This window comes from Equus przewalskii, chromosome 9, assembly GCF_037783145.1.
Source record: "Equus przewalskii isolate Varuska chromosome 9, EquPr2, whole genome shotgun sequence".
In the NCBI taxonomy this organism is placed as follows: domain Eukaryota; kingdom Metazoa; phylum Chordata; class Mammalia; order Perissodactyla; family Equidae; genus Equus; species Equus przewalskii.
This window is the reverse complement of record NC_091839.1, coordinates 21,388,155-21,405,709: the sequence shown is the minus strand read 5'-3', so window position 1 is coordinate 21,405,709 and position 17,555 is coordinate 21,388,155. Positions and strand designations below refer to the sequence as shown.

The 17,555-nt window shown below is 39.1% G+C and overlaps 2 long non-coding RNA genes and 1 pseudogene across 5 annotated transcripts in view; 1 reads left to right on the top strand and 2 right to left on the bottom strand.

Annotated features, from left to right (window-relative positions):
- LOC103554208 (uncharacterized) overlaps positions 1-10,220 on the bottom strand; it is a 142,041-nt gene extending 131,821 nt beyond the window's left edge. For 2 of the 4 annotated variants that reach the window (XR_011522434.1, XR_011522437.1), the window contains exon 1: positions 9,989-10,220. This is a non-coding gene — a long non-coding RNA (uncharacterized lncRNA). Of the gene's footprint in view, positions 1-383; positions 618-4,019; positions 4,131-9,988 lie in introns of those variants that run through there. The other 2 variants (XR_011522436.1, XR_011522435.1) reach the window with 2 other exon arrangements.
- Positions 5,207-8,947, bottom strand: LOC139073548 (vomeronasal type-1 receptor 4-like; annotated as a pseudogene).
- The window catches only part of LOC139073557 (uncharacterized), a 77,931-nt gene continuing 70,060 nt past the window's right edge, over positions 9,685-17,555 (top strand). Inside the window, exon 1 of the long non-coding RNA XR_011522440.1 lies at positions 9,685-10,009. This is a non-coding gene — a long non-coding RNA (uncharacterized lncRNA). The remainder of the gene's footprint in view (positions 10,010-17,555) is intronic.

The window sequence follows — 17,555 nt, the reverse complement described above, 5'->3', positions numbered from 1 at the left end:
CAGTAAGCCCGGTCTAATCATGAGAAAAACATAAACAAATTACAGTTGAGCAATAGTCTCAAAGATATCTGATCAGTACTCCTCAAAACTGTCAAGATCACCAAACACAAGGAAAGTGTGACAAATTGTCATAGCCAAGAGGAGCCTAAGGAGACACGAGTATTAAATGTAATTTGGTATGTGAATAGGATAATGGAACATAAAAAGGAAAGAAAGCAAAAACAATGAAATTCAAATAAAGTATGTGCTTCCGTTAATAAAAATGTATCAACATTGGTTCATTAATTATAACAAATGTACATACTAATGTAAGATGTTAATCCTGTATGAAATTGAACGTGGGACATATGGACACTGTACCATCTTCGCAATTTTGGTAATTCTAAAAGTTTTCCAAAATAAAAGTTTATTTAAAAATAAAGCCTCATCTAGAATGAAGAGTGAATCCTATTGTCTTCTTTTATTCTGCTATGTCCCTCAGAATATGGACAACCAGCATGGACTTGGCTTTCTGTTAGGCGAAAGAAAGGCATTCACACGATAAACGGTTGCTGCGCACCTTGGATTTTGAAAATACGTTCACATAACCTTTCACATGCTTCACCTCCATCATTATCCTAGAAAAAGATAAGAGGAGATAATTTATTTAAGGACAGACACATTTAATCACCAAAGTATCTAATCAAGATATATAAACCAGTAGGATGTCAAGGAAGTAGTGTCAAACTACTGGCTCATTTTCTTAGTACCTGTTGCAATAAAAGACACACCATGGTCAGAGTGCAAATGGTCCAGAATGGTTAAAACATGACATAGGTTATATTTACAATGAATAATGGTGTGATGGAGATGGGTTGACTGAATGTGTTAAGAGGTGAGGCACAACTTTAGCTCTAATGGGAGAGTCAGGGGTCTGGTAAATAGGACGTGGCCTCCTCGATCATAGTATGAAAAGGTCAACTTTCATCAAGAGTCACAGGATTGCCAGAGAATAGAAAAGTGGTTTCCAGAGGCTGGGAGGTGGGAGAAATAGGGAGAGATGGGTAAGAGGGTACAAGTCTTCAGCTATAAGATGAATAGGTCTGAGGACTTAATGGATAACCTGGTCACTACAGTTGATCACACTGGACCGGATAATTGAAATTTGCTAAGAGAGTAGAACTAAACGTTCTTGCCAAGAGATAAAAAAAAATATTAAATATAGGCAGTGGTGGATGTGTTAATTAAATAGATGGGAGAATCCTTTCACAATGTGTATGTATAAAAAATCATCACAATATACAATTTAATTACTTTACATTGTTATTTGCTAGTTATATCTCAGTGAACGTGAGTTAGTGGTCTGGTAAAACAGTTCATGGCTTCCCTAATCATGGTACAAAAGAGTCAACTTTCATCAAGAGTCATAAGTTGGCCCGAGAATACAAAAGTTGTTGCCAGGGGTTGAGAGGTGGGGGAAACAGGGAGAGGTCGGTAAAAGGGAACAAACCTTCAGCTATAAGTTGAACAGGTCTGAGGATCTAATGTATAACATGGTCACTATAGTTGGTAACACTGGAATGTACGATTGAAATTTGCTAACAGAATAGAATGCCCCAAAAAAATCATAAATAAATGAAGTGATGATTATGTTAATTAACCAGATGGGGGAATCCTTTCACAATGTATATTTATATCAAATCATCACAACGTACACTTTAAATACCTTACATTTCTATTTGCTAATTATATCTCAATCAAGCTGAAAGGAAGAGAGGTAAATGTTGGCCATGCAGAGGTAGCCTCTGCATCAGAAACAGGCTGAATCGGCAGCTTGATCTTGGTCAGTCTCTTCAAAGAATATGCCCTCACCATGGACAACTAAATGGGTGACCCAGAGAATTAGAGCAGCATTGCCATTTGTTTCCACAGTTCACAGCCCCAAAGAGGGATGCTGTTAATCTGCCAGTCTGTACTCTTCCCAGTGGCATGCTAAACAACTAGTCCACTGGAAGCACTCCAAGAATCTGAGATCTGACCGTGAACGGAACATTACATCTAATTTTGCCTCTGCAGAGCTGGCACTGAGACTAAACAACCACACTGGCCCAGGGAACACCATTAGGCTTCAGCTTAGCTAAGCCATCAGTGAAGCAGGGACACGCACTTAAGGGAATTTCAGGGGATTTAGGGCTCTTAGGGCCAATGTCTTTGGCCACAGTGCACAGCTTCAAATTTCCTTCACAGGGATAACTCCCACTTATTCTTGTAAAGCAAAGATGTCACGGGACCAGTATGCTTTCATTCCTTATTACATACTTTTCAGGAGAATCAGGACTTTGGGGGCCATTTCTACCTTGTTAGTAGTGGAGTCCAAGTGTACTCATCCCCAAAATGGAGTATAAACCCAGAGAGTCCCAAGGTTTCTAAGAGCCTGGCCTCAGTTTTCAGGAGATCTCTCTAGCAAGCTAGTTACTGCTTTCAAAAGAGTACAACTGTTTCTTGTGTCACAGTGACCCCGAGTTCGTACACCAAAGGAGGGCTTCTAAGTGGAGGTTTCCCCCTTTTACCAGAGCCTGTAAATGACAAAATCATCACTCACAGAGACTTGTGCCATCTTTCATACATGAGGAGTCCAGTAACGCCTTGGCTTTCTTTTAGATGATGAGGAGCCAAAGAGAAAACTGTTTTTCCTTCACTGCTGGAAGGACTGAGGATCGTAAATCTGCCCATGGAATCCCAACACACTTTCATTGGGAAAACAGGACTCTAAATTTGGTTAGGTTTTCTCAGCCACCTCTACTGGCAGAGACGTGATGACACCTTCTACAGAGCTATTGAGACTGAGTCTTCTAAACTGCCAGAAAGACACAGAACCTCATTTATATCATGAAACGTTTGTACATCATAAGTTAGTGTCACATGACCTAAATCCTTCCCTGCCCTCTGGTGGCAAATAAAAGGGTAATTTGTCACATTAACACTTCTTTATCTGCACCTCACCATGATTAGGATACTCACTTCTGGCACTTATTGGATGGAAAAGTAGAAACATATAACAATTCCTATTATCTTTTGATATAGAAACAATAACAAGATACTGAACTCCTCAGAAGGGCCTCAATTACTTCATCAAGTCAGCTTTCCTCTGATACTACCACAATGCGAAAAGGCTGTTGGTTGTACGGCTCAGTCACTGTCCTATCCTCAGTGCCAAGACTGCCAAGAAATGGAAAGGACGGGGCCAGCCCTGTGACTTAGCGGTTAAGTTTGCACACTCTGCTTTGGCAGCCCCAGGCTCAGTGGTTCGGATGCCAGGCACGGATCATCACACCACTTATCAAACCATGCTGTGGCAGGCACCCCACACATAAAATAGAGGGAGAGGAGCACAGATGTTAGCTCAGGGCCAACCTTCCTCAAAAAAGAAAAAATAAATGGAAAGAGTTTAAAATTTTATTCCATTTTCAAACCAGAGAGTTAGCCTACCAGTTTCCTGGATGCTGGCAAAAGACATGAGACTCCTGGGACTGAGACAACAGACATTGTTAACACGATACAACAGACCAAAAGGGCTTCATGTCCTCTTCTGTTCCGATTGCTCTGACATGCCTTATGGGGGTCATGCAAAGAGATATAAAAGGTTTCTGTCACAGCTTAATATTAAGCTTAAGAAACACAAATCTTTTAAGGTGGCTGTAAGTACACTTGCCCAACTTTTCCTCTGAGAAAGGCGTTATCTTTATTAACAAGTTAATTATGTATTTAATTTAATCAACTAAATTAAAAATTAGTTAAATTTAATTAATTAATCAGGTAATTAATCGGCCCTTGTCCCGAAGACAGACACTATTGCCATCTTCCAAGGCTGTTATAGCTATATCCTTGCAAGGTAGTCCAGAACAGAAGTTGATACAAGATGTGAAAAAACATGAGATTGTCAGGGAAAATTGTCTCCCAATAGGGTGCACCTTTCCCTTTAAAATTTGAGAATAATTGAGTTAAAAGATCCATTGAAGATTTTGAATACTAAGACTGACCTTTGTTGTGTGGTGCTGTGGGTTCTCAAAGACTGAAATAGGCAGGCAGAGACACAGATATATGAGGGGACTTTGCATGGAAGAAAGATCCAGGAAATAGGTAATGTTAACCTAGGTGAGCAAAGACACGTAAGAGTAAATGAAAAGAAAGAACAATACGACAAATTCTTAGTGATACAAACTTTGTGAGCATATTGGAAAAAAATATACTCCACTATCCACATATACACAATATATAATTCTAGAGGGATCATCGATTTAACTTATAAAGGTATATGATGTTTCAAAAATAAAGCAAAAGAGAACATCTCTCTAGTCTTACAATAGGAAAATATTTCTTAAACAAAGTAAACATTATATGTAAAGAAGGCAATATCAAATTATGTTAAAATTAAGACTTGGTCCTCATCAAGACAAACACACTCACACACACGCAGGGACACAGAGAAAGAGAAAGATCATGAAAGAGTTCATAGCAAGATCATGAGAGAAATAGAGAATGAGGAAAGGAAATACATCCAGCTAAGATACAGAACTACTACAAATATGTAAGAAGAAGACAATACAATAGAAAAAAATAGACAAAACAAACACACACATATTTCAAAAAGATGTCACTCAATGTCTAATAAATATGTGAAGATATGCTCAACTTCCATGATAATGGAAAAAAGGCAACTAAAATCCCTATTTGATATTATTACACACCAACTGGAAGTCAAACATAAAAATGAAAAACTAAATAAAAGTGCTGACAACTATGTGGACACACCAAGAATCTCCTGCACTGCTGGTGGGTGTGGAAATTGGTGCAAACACTTTCCAACCCTCTTTGGCACTCTCTCCTAAAGCTAAAGAGATGTAAACCTGTCACCCAACAAGTCCACTATTACATACAGAGCCAACAGAAATTGGTATGTGTGTCATCAAAATATGTCCTAATGTACATACCAGCACTACTTCTAACAGTCTCAAACTGAAAATCACCCATATGCCCAGTAACAATGGAATGATTAAATTAATTGTTTTATATTCACTTGATAGAATCTTATACGGCAATGTGAATGAATCATCAACAAAAACATGTAGCAATAAATTCACAGACAACATAAGGAGTGACAAAAGCTGAATGCAAATGAGTTACTACTCTGTTATTTCGTTTCTGTAAGACACAAAACTGGGTAAAGTGACCTCTGCTATTAGATGTCAGAGCAGTGGTTCCCTTGAGGAGTAGCGACTGGGAGGAAGCACAAGGGGCTACAGGGGGTTTGACAATATTCTCTTTATTGATCTAGATATTGAGTACGGAAACGTGTTCACTTTGTAAACTTTCAATGAGCTAGGCACTTATGACCTGTGCCTGTGTCTTTAAATTTTTTAAATACATATTACCAATCAAAAAAGCGGGATATGGTGAATAGATTATTGCTGTAATATTGTTACATTGTAAAGACAAGATATAAAACTACTACATACAATCACACTGTGATAAGCTTTAAATGCATGCTGAAATTTCTACATAAATGCTAACAAATAATGAGTATACAGTTTTCAAAGAAAAGGGTCCATTATAATGTAGAAGCATATTTAAAAATAATAGAAAAGAAGTTAACATAGATAAATTGGAAAATAAACTCTATTGACCCAAATGTACCGATTATTATATTAAACTTAAATAGACTAATGACTCCTTTTAAAAGTTAATATTTTTTTAACTTTATCAAATTAATGTTTTCTCAAGAGATATGGCCAAATAATAGAACTAAAGTAGGAAAATTAGAAATATACTTTATGGAATTTTAACAATTAAACAACTGGCTTGGTAATAGAGACATTAGATAACATACACTTTAAGATTTTTTCAATATTGTCATTAGTACTATTTTAAATTTGTCTTCATGTACAACTCTTGAAAATACTGATTGATGGATAACAAGCACAATTACATTATAGGTATATGTATATATACATATGTACTCACGGATGACATGAGGAAAGAGAGAAGTATGTTTTTAAACACATTCAATTGTAGCTGAGTGTGTTTATGTCTGTTTTTTCTTCTTCTTGTTTTGTGATCTGATTTTTAGCTAAGTATTTAAGTGTCTCTTTTCAGACAAAATGTGGGTTTCTCTTTGTGTTACAAGGTTCAATACATACATCCATTCTGTCAAAATAATTCTTTTGTTTTTCAAATTATTGAATTCTCAATACTTTCCATCAGTTTCAGAAAATAAATACATAGAAAACTATACAAAAATCTTTACTAAAATTGATTAAATATCCACATTGCACACTGAAAATCAAGGAGCCAGAAATGCCACATAAGTGGAATGGATTTATGTCTTTCTCTTTGATATGGCTCTCCCTACAGTGCTCCAAATTTAATGGAAGTCTCTGCCATAAATTAATTTCAAGACTTTGGAGACAGGAATACAAAACTCAAAACTTCTTTCTTGCAATATGGCCATATCACCTTCAGAAAGAGAAAAATCTGCTTCCTACAGATCCCAATTCATATCTGTAAAATTATCACACTCACCTGATGTTGTTTAAAAATCTGCTACAATGTCGTTTTATGCTCTCATTTGTCCCAGTACACATCAACCTGGCCATTTCTACCTAAAAAGGTTTGAACATGCTTATCTCCCTTCATAAACTCATATTTCAAATAAATGACTACTGCCTAAGAATGCTGTGTACAAAACTCATAACTGGGTCTAAAAAGCTTTAGTCATTGATTGAATTTTCCCTCTAGGACTATTGTCTTCAGTTTCAGTAATGACCTGCCACAAGCTTATTTTTATTTACCTTTTCGAAAAATGTTACACCTAGTTCATGTCTAGAAATTTACTGTGATAGATTTAAGTTACACAGTGGAAGACTTCTTCCTAATATCTATAAAGTTTCAGTACCTTGTGATTATTATCGCATGAATTCTGAACTCCTCCATGGCAAGGGTTAGATAAACTTCAATCACATAAGCATTTACATGATAATTAGGTAATATTTCATTATAATTACTATTTTGACTTATTGGCACCCTGAAGAAGATGTCCTCCGTGCTCTATTTTATTCTCTGATCATCCACTCATAATTTGACTTAGAAATTTGAGGGAAATGAGCGAATTACTAAATGAAAATTGTGCAAATACATACCATTCACATATTTCTGATAAGAATAGGGATTTTGCATTCCTTATAAAGATAAATGAGAGCCTGGATAGATTGGAGTCATGGCTCAAGAGCAGAGAGGGGCAGACAGTTAGGAAACACATAAGGATTATTGCAGTAGTGTTTAAGATAAACCAGTTAGGATTGTTAAAAAGAAGCAAACACACTTGAAATACAGAGGAAAGTGTGTAAAAATACACAAAAGTGCTCACCAGAAGGGTGGTTTTGGTAGCTCTGGACTCAGGGAAGGATCCTGAGGAGCTATTGGTCCTATAAATGAGTTTGACTCTCTGCTTGTGCCCGCACAGGATGAAAACCATGGAGCCACCGGCCCACAGCAGGAGCACCAAACATAAAACCTTGGCAAATGATAGCAATGCTGCATTTAACGAGTCTCTGGTTTTGTCATGATGAACAGGAGAACAGTGTCCAAAATGTTTTCTGTTTATGATATTTTTCTTGCTCCAATTGTTATTCAGAAACATAGGATAAATGACATTTATCAGCATTTGCAGGATTCAGCCCAAGAAAATTGAAGGGACAATGCAATTGAGAATCTTTGCTTTAAGTACTGCCCACCAGGAGTTCCTGGGGCTGAGCATGATGACCTGGAAGGCGCTCTAGAGGCAGATGGAGCCAATGGACACCCCCCTGCCCACTCCATGAACTTAAGGAAAAAAATCTGCATCCAAAATCGTTGAAGACTTGGTACCACCCAAAATATGACATCGCCTCAGGGATTCCATTACAGAACAAGATGAAGGAATTGGCTACAATCAGGTCCTTCACAATCAAATCTGTGGACCTTATCCTACGCCTAGTGACAGAAAGGAAGAGATAATGGTAAAGAAGCGAGAAATTTCCCAGGATTCCAAATATAGTCTGTAATAAGAAAATCGTTCCTGGTGCCAAATCCCTGGTGGCCATCATGTCAGTTCTCAAAGACCGATGTTTGTCTTCCGAGCTAGAGGATCCTGTATGGGAATAGGAGGTGTGGACCACATGTATTATGTCAACTGAAATCCAATACTCCCCACTTACCAACTGTTCCTACTTTGAAATAACTAAAGTTTTTCTTTCTGTCCATTAGAGACTTCCAAGAGTTGAAAGTATAACTCTTAAAAAACACCTGCAATGTATGAATCACTGCTGTGAAGGCCACACATGTGGTAACTTCTTTATCCCTCACTAATTCATGGGACAGACACTATTACATTCTTTATTCAGATGAGGACAAAAAAAGCACAGAGAGGTTAAGTGTTTCCTCTAACTTCACTCAGTGGTTGGGGCAGAGTGGGGACTGAACGTGGCTGGGCTAGTAACAAAGATGGTGCATTTCATCCTTAATATCCTAAAATATCAGTTATCTGTGTTTCTCAAATAAACCAAAGCTAAATTTAGTTTTGTTTTTATATCTTATCATTTCCGTTTAGATTGGTGGCATTTCTTTTAAAATTTTTGTAATGACATGTTTCCACTTATTTATGAAGATTTATTCTATAGGCAAATATATATGTTGAATAAAGCTTTAGAGTTCTTAATAAAATGCAGATCCCCTGATTGCAGTAAAAAAAATTGCAGGATCTTGCCCCGTGACAAGTGTGGCTTAATGAATGCAAGAATGCCTCAACATTAGGATGGCCAAAAAAAGATTCATTGGTTTTTATTGCCAGGAACAAAAGTACAATGACCTGAGTACTGTGAGACAGGAAACCCTGATGCCTGATAAACAGTGTACCATAGAAACAAATTACTATTTTCAGATCAAGTCCATGTCTATTGATTAATTCCTGAGTTAAATAAAATGATTAGCAGTAAGGTAAGATATAAGAAAGATAATAAAAAACAAGACACCCATGCAGCATGCAATGTAAAGGCAAAAACTGTGTACTGTATTAATGACGTATGTTTTTTGGATTAGTATTATAATATTAAAAAGCAGCAGAAATATCACAATATACATTTGAGCCTAAAACTATCTGAAACGTATAAAATTATATTTTTCTTCAATGCTTCTTCCCTGACTTTAAGTAGGAGAGATCTGTCCATAATTAATTTGCGCACTTCAAACACCCAGAGTTAGAGACATTCCTTCTCCAGTAACTGCTATTAGACACACTGTTTCTGCAGAGGATCAGATGCTTCTGTAGGTTCTTCCTACCCTTTATGACGATCATGGAGGTATTATGGATGCCCTTCTAGAAACCTGAAATTTCTGTCTGTGAGTCCTGTAAAGTAGACTGGACAGCAGCCTGACTCTAGAACTGCAGTCCTTAAGCACGTTAAACATCAGATTTAATTATTGCTTCGATCAAACTCCTACAATCACTGTCAGTGAGGACCATATTAATTACATTAGGAGGCATCAGGGACTGGAGGAAGATCTAGGACCCCGTCACTCTTTACTCTCTCAGCTCATGTCTCAGCATTTATTCCATCTTCAGGCGTGGTTATGGTACTGGACCAGGTTCATTTACAGAAGATTCTCTTTTTCCCATATATCCACTTACCCAGACTTCTGATATAACTCATTCCCTTACGGCTTCTGCCTTTGAGATGATTATAGAGAAAACTCACCTACTTTTTCCTGCTACCTGGATGGGGGTCTCAGGGAGAAGGTCAAAGTAGTCAGTATGGAGGAGGGGCGGAGCAAAATGGCGGGGTGAGCTGACCCGGGATTCTCTCCCCTCCAAAATACAACAAAAGATTGGAAGAACTGAATTTCAGAGAATAAACATAATGCCAGCTCGTTAGAGACCTACAATACCAAGAAGGCGGAGATCATAAACCTTACTTACACCTTCGGAGGTGCTGGAACGGTAGGAGAGAACATCGCTCCCTCCCCTAGAGTCTGCGATCGCTGCGGCGCGGGTCGGGAAGGAGCGGGGGAGGGGCCGCGCGACCGGGCGATCATCCGGGACTCCTGCTGCTGATTCAGTGGAGACCCGCTGACGGGGGGAAAGCTTCCGTCCGCGGGGACCCTATAAATCAAGGGCCTTGGGAGACCAGAGAACAGAACTGATCTGAACCCAGACCTGCGCGTGTGAGTAACAGCCCCTCCCCCCTAACAAAGTAGTCAGTATGTTTGTGACAGGTAGCCAGACCCTGAGATATGAGTTTGTGATTCTGCGACCTCCCCTCCCCTCAGAACTGAAATTATCATTTCACCTGTAGCAGCATTGGCAGTAACAGACTTGAAGGCTGAGAATCCTTTTGAATACTTTTTCCCAGTTGCTAATTACCAAGAACAACTACAAGTATCGAGCTGGCATCTCTTGAGAGACTATGGGAGAGTTTGTGAGAGACTTACTTTTCCGTGATCCCTGGGGGCAGACAGTGGCTCATATGGAGGGGAGCAGGAAATACTTCAGCCTGACACATGAGGGACTGGCAGCAAGTCTGTGTGTCTCCCTGGATGTCCCACTTCACATAGCAGTTTTACTCAAAAGTGAGTTCTTTCTTTATTTCACAAAACTGAGCTGTACCATCAAGTGAGTTGCAATCAAAAAAAAATTGAATAATGGGGCTAGCCCAGTTGCATAGACGTTAAGTTCACACACTGTGATTTGGCAGCACAGGGTTCACAGGTTTGGATCCTGGGCACGAACCTACATACCACTCATCAAGCCATGAGTTGCCGGCATCCCACAGACAAAAAGTAGAGGGAGCTTGGCAACAGATATTAGCTCAGGGCCAATCTTCCTGATCGAAAAAAAATAAAGGAGTAAGCCTAAATATCTCAGAGGGATTTAATAAGAGATAGAAGTGAAAAGAAGAACATGATGCCAATAATTTATATTAGATATCATTGTCCTCTTTTGCACAACTAAATATCAATTAATACGTAAATTTTAGAAGACTCTAGTTTATCATATTGGCTCTCACTAGTGATAGGAAGCAGAAGAAAACTAATATCCATAGAAAAAAGAGAGAAGATTATAAAAGAGACCCTCACAAAGAAAGCACCAGGAGCAGATGCTTTCACAGGGAGATTCCACCATTCTTATAAGTATCAGATAAGCCAATTCTGCCTGCTCAGTTCAAGACCATCAAATGGCCAACACAGTCCTCGATACCTAATTTTTCAAAAAATTTTCAGTAAGGAACTAAGATTGGTGTTTTAATTAAAAAATATTTTTGATAGATCAAGAAAAAAATGTAAATTACATGTTGAATTTAATTCTTTAGGTTTTCCTACACAAAATCAACTCTGATGCAGGTTCAATATACTGTCACTGCCAACTCTCAAGTCAGTTCTTGGAGTCATAATGGTGGACAACATCCTCAACACATGCACATACTCATTACACACAGATGCCAACATTCACATGCATGCACACTCACAGATGTAGTCTCACACATTTCACATTGTTATACACATACACAGGCCCACACATGCTCTCAAAATTTCAATTGCCCACTCACAAACATTAATGCACACGCTGAACACATGAAAATTTACACTCACGTATGTAAATACTCATAAATACACAAACTCACCCAAGCTTACAATTATACACTTTCATAAAATCACAGTTGCCATTCATCTGTGCATCACAATAACAGCATCATATACAGAATATTTGTTATCTCCAGACTTCTGGATACCTGAAAATGGGGGCCTTCCTACCATTTGTAATCCTCCTAAATCTGCAACAATCACAAGGGCAATATTTATTATAACACACAGCACTTCAAATGTGCTGTGAGCATTGCAATCTTACTTCAAGACACACGCTGGGAAACTTGGACAGTTTGCAAGAGAGACACTGTGTGGGTATGCGATAAAATGGAGCAAGAATAGGCCACAGGACAAAGGAGACAGAGGACAATGAGGGGGTGCAGAGAGCCTGGTGGCACAGGCTTATAGAGAGTGCAGTGGAAGACAGTGTTTAGAGAGCAAAAATGTAAAGGGTTTTTAATGTTGGTGAAGTGTGAAAGTAAAATGAAAGTACATGTAGGCAAACCATGAAAGGAAGTGAAGGTTCGCAGATATTGGGATCCAAGAATATAAAAGTGGGACAGGATCAAGGGATCAAAAGTGTTAATAAAGATTGGAAGTTCATGGCCAAAGTCAAGAAAGGCCAGTGGTGTGTGCATTTAAACAACATGGTGTGGCAAGAAGGTGAATTCAGATGGGGTAGGCCAATCTCGGAAGAAGAAAATGATCCAAGTTGGATAGAATGTGAGAAAAGAAGATGGCACTAGGAGAAATGATGGGCATAAGCAGGAAGGCCTTATGGGCAGAGAACAGGGAGACAGCTGGAAAGGACAGTGGCCTGAGTGAGACAAAGAGCCCAAGAGAATGTGTCTGGGATTACATGGTTGGGTTTAATGGGTGCAGGGTATGGACTGGGTTCCTGGGGACATTGATGATGCCTGAGAGTTGAGCACTAGGTTGGATAAGAGTGAAGGGGCATGGAATTCACAGGTCACGGGGTGAGGTACTGGAATTCGGTGTAGATAGAAGGCAAGAGGAAGGAGGGCATAGATCACAGACATTACAGAGGTGATGAAGGCTGAGGAGGGATAGACTGAGATCTTAGATTAGTGGTAACGGAGGTCAGAGATGAAAAATGTCACAAGATGGAAGTGGAGAGCACATTTCATAAAGCCAATGAGATCTTTGAAGTTTACTCAGTGAAAGTTTTGCTATTTAACATATTTTGTGGCAGAGATGAGGTCTGAACCAAATTCTGAGGCATTTTGGAAGAATCAGAAACAGAGGCCTGGTACCCACAAACTCTTTTTGGGATCTCTCCCTTTCTTGTCATTTCTGGCGGCCAAGTGTACGTTCTTTTCAGTCCAGAGCTCTGCTTTCTTTGCATCAAGCTCCCTATCTAATTGACTTTCCAGTCTCCAGACTCCTTTTTTGTAGAATCCATGTCCAGTCTGTAGTCCTCATTTTTTGGAGTCTACTAGCCTCAGTCATTTCCCTCAGTCCCCAGTTCTGATTGGTAATTGTGAGCGATATACCTGGGTCCTTTTCTTGGCCAATTTGCAGTAACATATTTTGGTTACTGGTGGTGTGTTAAAGTTCATGTGTTTGTCTTGGTTCATGAAAAAAAAAAAAACGGGTGATGGAAACTTTTGGTGACCTCAGGATTAAAAAATACACAAAAATTGTTGTACATTGGTGAAGCACTTAAAAGCTGTTCTGGTGCCCACCACCTAAATCAAAGACTGCAATGTTTGGATAAGTTATTCATGGAATGATTTAGATTGACACTAGATTACACGCCAACCTCACGGAAATTTCTGTGCTTTGAGGTACATTGTAAAACACCACACAATCTCGAACCATACAACATGTCTCTTCTAGGTACTGATCTTTCTCCCAGACACTTAAAGCCTACGTAAAAGAGATGGAATCTGTCATTTCTAAAAGTCAAGTAGGTTCCCTGCTGGCATACCTGCTTATGTCATGTGTAAGAATTATAGCCTCAAAAGATGTAGAGGTCTAGCAAAACGAAAAAATCCTACTAAAAACAATCTAGAATTACAGTGGCCATTACAGGGAATGTTCCAAATAGACAAGCTCTTTTACTTAAGAAGTGCACTTGAAAGTAAGGGTGCCTATAATAAACAAACATAATTGGATACCTATTTTAATTGGTATGCAGAAGTTTCCAAATGGTTGCGAGATTCCAAGATAGCTTCATTAAAAGACTTGTTACAAAATCAGCAAATTTAATGAGAAAGTAAAAACACAAAAAGCACCGAAAACAAAAGATGACAGGATGGATATGACTCCCACTGCTCCCCTCTATCTTTCCTTCCTGAGCACTCATGTTTACTGATTCTCTGTCTGAATTGCCTTTCCACTCGAAAGAGACTATTCAGCAGTTACCTTTTAAGGAAAAATTATCTCAGGTTGCAGACCATCTCTTAATACTAATACTGACAGCTGGTATGCATTTCAGATTGTCTACGATTCAGGATATTATGGAAACAAAGGGGATATCTTATGTCCTCTGGGACCCCTATCAAAAATGGACAACAAGTAAATGATCTTCTTACTGCTATTCTCTTCCCTTCTGAAATTTCTATCATCAAAATTGAGGGTCACACTAAAAGGATTGAATCTGATTATCAGGAAAATCTCCTGCCTGACTTTCGTGCAAAGGCAGTGGCAACAGAATCTATAAAGATTGTGGCACATGGGGATGAAGTCCATTCTGCGTCTGTAAAAATAACTCCTTGCTGACAGATTTGCACCATCCTGATGCCCTTGCAACATGGCAACACTGCTCTTGAATCAGAAAACTTAAGATGGACAAACAATAGTTGTAAAGTAAATGAACAATCCAGGGCTATGGGAAACCCAAATGGCCGCTTTGTTCTACCCTGCTCCCTGGCATAATTCTTTTTCAGTTTTCACATTCTTTCAACCCTCCTGGTGCATTTAAGATGACTATAGTTAGACATGGGCATTGGGAGGGAGACCTCTTTAAAATTACAACAGTAGTTTAGCCCTAATATCTGAACTGTCTGGTGAATAATCCTGGAATAACTATTTTTTTCCCAAAAGGCTTCAGACCTCCTCCCTCCAGGCCCTTTGAGTAGCAGCAGCTGGACTTCCTTAGACTGCCACCTGGTGTGGCTTACCAATACGTTCTTGTTATCGTATGTATGTTTTCAGGATGAGTTGAACCCAACAATTGCCACAAAGTTGATGCCTGCACAGTAGCAGAGATGTTGTGGGAAGTACGTTTCCAACTTGGAGTATACCTTCCACAGTCTCCAGTGACTGAGGCACTCACTTCACAGGACAAGTCATATGAGCCAAAACAAAAACCTTGCAAACTTCTTGGAATTATCAATGCCACTATCATCCTCAATCATCAGGCAAGGTTGAAAGAATTAATGGGATCCTGAAAGTTAAAATTCCTAAACTTACTGAAATAACTGGACTCTCTTTGCCTAAGATATTGCCTTTAGTCTTCCTGACTGCTCGCCGTACTCTCTTTGAAAAATATAAGTTCACTCCACATGAGAGAGTCACTGGCAGTCCAATGTCCCTTGGTATACAACTTTCTACTGACACACTGATATCGTATGCTAGTATGGCCAGCTACTGTAACTCTTTAATGTCTTATTATAAAGCCTATTATCAAGGTAAAGGAGTATTCCTGGATCCCAGTTCAAAGGATTCTGTTGTACAAAGGCTGGAGCATGGCGACTGGGTGTTCTGGACACATCATGAAAGGAAAACAGCTCTCAAACCCTGTTGGAATGGAACTTACCAAGTGCTCGTGACCTTGACACTGCTGTGAAATTAGAAGGCATTAAGCCTGGGGTACACATATCACAGTTAAAGAAGGCTCCACTTGACATCTGGTCCTGTAAAAATGCTGAAGTCCTCTGAATCTAATTGACAAGGAAGAGAAATAGCTGATGTTGATGTAGACCGCTTCCATCCAAGAAATCAGATCAACCCTTCATACTTTTATTCAACATGAAACCCTTTCCTTTTCTTTCTTTCCTTTACTCTCCCATTGGCCTGGAAAAATAACACACTCATCTGTATCTCCCATGCCATTGCTAAGGGGAGTAATTTCAGATACTGTATTTGTCATCAAAGATTCCAATCTATCTATGCTGGGGAGAACCCAGTGTCCCCTGTGATCAATTTGTTTTCTGTTCCCAAGGTCACTGCAAAAACAATAGACACCCCTTAGAAGTTACTTGCCTAGTTCAACTTTTATGATGAAAATAAAGTCCCTTGTTGTTGTCTTTCTCCAATTACAACTGTACTTGTCCAATTAGAAACAATTACCTATAAAAATTTTAGTACATTTGCACCCCCACATTCCCGTGACCCAGGATTCACTTCCTTTGGCCAGGCCATATTGCACTGGTTAGGAGTAAATGTAAATTTGAACATGATCAGAAGAGTTAATATTCTCCTTAACTCTTGAGAATATACAGAATTCTCTGCTCAAACAATAGATGCCCAACAGAAATCCTTAGACTTTCTGGTCAAAGTTGCTCTTGATAATAGATTGATTATTATTGATTATATTAATATAATCAGTAACATATTCATTGTCTTTGAAGTGAGCGAGGAGATTTCTGCGCTGTGGCCAAAACCACCTGCTGCACCTGGATTAACTCATCTGGGGAAGTTGGAACTCAGAAATAAGATCACTGAGTGAGCTGGTTGCGCAGAGCTGACTTAGCAGAGTCTTTCTTTCACTTATTTGATTTTGATTGGTTTGAGTTGAGAACAGTGGCTCCAATGTGCACTCCAAACGTTGGATATTATCCTGCTTATAATAATCTCCCTAGTGTGTTGTATTCTCCCAAAAGTTTTAAATGCATGTTTTTAGCTGCGAACCACCAAGCACATGATCTTCCTAACACTGGAACATCAGAAAAGGAACAAAGAGAATGACCAACCTAAAGATTTGGAACCTGAAGCCATGATCTGTGACAATCACAGGGATTAAATAAAAACATCATGATCTATGGATACCAACCAAAGGATCAACAAAAGCTGTGAGTGATAGTTGAGAGTGGTTCTATTGTCCTTAATTTTGATCATATTTCTCAGTTAATGAAAGAGCCTAAACAAAAGTGAGAAATTTTTGAAAAGGAGACAGCAGACCCCAAATGGAATCACTTGTGCTAATCCACGTCAGCACACCTAATTGCAGTTTCAACCTCCCTTGGAATGTAAATTTTGACCAGGCAAACTGGAATTACTTGGACAACACTAATAAGGTAACCTGCCCGATAGACCCCTCCCATTTCCCTAAAAAGGGTGGCCTTACTCAAAGCAATGCATTCTTCAGAAATCATTCCCTTTATTTCCATACCTCTCTGTTTCAAGACTTTTCCTTTTCTGTGGCCCTTTGGAGCTCCTTTCTATTTCCTAGGTGGGATGCTCCCAGATTCCTGAATCATTGAATAGAAACAATGTGATCATTAAATTTACTCAGTTGAATTTTCATTATTTATCACACTGAAGAGTCACAGGGTCTCTAAGACTCAGGCTTCAGTTTGGAAGACAGCTCACCAGCAAGCTAATTACTGCTGTCTAAAGTAAATACCTATTAATTGTGTCAGGGTGGCCCTGAGTTAATACATCAAGAGGGGCATCTAGATGGAGGCCACTTGCCTTTGCCAGAGACTCTAAATGACAAAATCATCGCTCATAATGCCTTGTGCTATCTCCCATTGGCTTAATTCCAGTAGGGCTGTGTCTCCTTTTTGATGACGAGGAGCCAAAGAGATAACAGTTTTTCCTTCACTGCTGGAAGTGTTGAGGATTATAAATCTGCCCAGAGGCTCCCAATAAACTTCCACGGGAAAATGGGACTCTGAATTTTGGTAAGGTTTCCTCAGCCTCCTATCCTGACC